The sequence below is a fragment of the Callospermophilus lateralis genome, chromosome 5, assembly GCF_048772815.1.
Source record: "Callospermophilus lateralis isolate mCalLat2 chromosome 5, mCalLat2.hap1, whole genome shotgun sequence".
NCBI classification, from domain to species: Eukaryota; Metazoa; Chordata; class Mammalia; order Rodentia; family Sciuridae; genus Callospermophilus; species Callospermophilus lateralis.
In genome coordinates, this window is record NC_135309.1 from 72,517,945 (window position 1) to 72,520,058 (window position 2,114).

Below are 2,114 nucleotides of genomic sequence, written 5' to 3' on the forward strand. Positions count from 1 at the left end.
TTATTAGTTGTTCAAAACATTACATAGTTCTTGATATATCATATTTCATACATTTGATTCAAGTGGGATATGAACTCCCATTTTTACCCCGCATACAGATTGCAGAATCACATCAGTGAAATATGATATATCAAGAACTATGTAATGTTTTGAACAACCAACAATAAAAATTAAAAAAATTAAATTAAATTAAAAAATAGTTGAGCATAATACCCAGAGAGCCTACCTCCAACTGGCCTCTCCAGAAAGAAGGTCTAGCCATGATCAAAAAGGTTTTCAGCATCACAAAAGCCCCAGGGTCCACTGGTCCCTATAGTCAAACAGTGTTAGTCAACAGGATCATTTACATCTCTGAACAGACAGGCATCAACTCTTCAAGCAGAACACCTTGTGCCAGGAGAGGTAGCAGCAAAAGCTAAACGAGTTCTTACAAAGATAGGTAAAATTCTGAAAGCTGCAGTCTGTGAGTTCACTAATGTGGTCAAAGCCACTATTTTGCTGACTAACATAAATGATTTCAATACTGTCAGTGGGATCTACAAACAGTATTTCAAGGGTAATTTTCCTGCTAGGGCTGCTTACCATGCTGCTGCTTTACCCAAAGGAGGGTGCTGAGATTGAAGCAGTAACTGTCCGAGGTCCTCTCACAACAGCATGACTACAAGTGGGCACAGTGCTGTTCTCATCATTTCTTTAAATTAACATCTTGATTTTTACAATTGACATTGGAAAGTGTACATGTGACTAAAATATCTGAGGTTACTGTGGGAACACCATAGCAGAAAGGGATCTGACATAAATATTAAATAATGAATCTAGTTACTGATGCTGCAAATTACACTTATGTACACTCATTGCTGAATGTGAGAGAAGAGACATTCATTAGAACATCACTGAAATAAATGAAAGTACAGGGAAAATAACATGTAAGAAAAAGGAGTTATCATTCCTGAAAAATACTATAAAGCAAACCTGATTCAATTAAATCCTATTAATTTCATGATGTGAATATTTAGTTCGATAAGTGATTCTGCTTTTACTTGAGTAAATGTTCAATCTTGAATTATAGAGGTAAAGGAGAAAAAAGTGGACCAAAATTTTATATAGATTATAATATTTTTCTAGTGGACATAAAATAGCAGATTTCCCTACCAAAAAAATTGGGAAGAAAAAAAATTATGATTGAGTCTTTGTCTTTATTTATTATTATTTCTCATAAATTCTAATCTTCTTTTCTGACCCACTGCCTGTGTTTGGGGAACTGTTCATTCACTGTGCAGGATACAGCAAGACATGCTTTTATAATTATGTCAAAAATGGATTTTACTGTGATGTATAATTAAAAGGAACCAAAAAAATGTATAGTTTTTGCATCCTATCTGAGCCTAATGAATGAAACTAGAAAGCAATAGAAAAAAAATACCAAAACTAAATAAACACATGGTTATTGAGCAACATACTTTTGAATAATGAAGTGGTGATAACAAATCAGGGGAGAAATTTTAAAATTCTCAGAGTCAAATGAGAATAATAATACAACATATCAGAAACTCTGGGACATTATGAAAGGAGTTCTAAGAGAAAAGTTTATAACTTCTAGTTCCTGCATAAGAAAATCAGAAAAATCCAAAATAAACAACCTAATGATGCATCTCTGAGCCCCTGAAAAACAAGAACAAACCAATTCTAGGAAAAAAAATCCCATTCACAACCTCCAAAAAATACCTAGAAATAAATCTATTCATGAAGATGAAAGACCTTTTTAATAGAATTTATAGAATATTGAAGAAATAAATTGATGAATACACAAGATGATGGAAAGACATTCCATGTTCATGGATAGAAAGAATCAATATTGTCAAATGACCATACTACCAAAAGTATTATACAGAGTCAATGCAATCCCCATCAAAATACCAATGACATTTCTCATAGAACTAGAAAAAAACAGTTCTTAAATTTATTTGCAGGACAAAAAAACATCCAAAGCAATTCTAACCCCAAAAAGCAAAACGAGAGGCACTAAAATACCTAACTTCAAATTATACCACAGAGCTATAGTAACAAAAACAGCATGGGGGTTGGGGTTGTTGCTCAATAGTAGAGCACTTGCT

At 33.1% G+C, this 2,114-nt stretch overlaps 1 pseudogene; it reads left to right on the forward strand.

The window, feature by feature from the left end:
* Nucleotides 1–260: 260 nt before the first annotated feature.
* LOC143399522 (2-iminobutanoate/2-iminopropanoate deaminase pseudogene) lies at nucleotides 261–658 on the forward strand (annotated as a pseudogene).
* The last annotated feature ends 1,456 nt before the right edge of the window (nucleotides 659–2,114 follow it).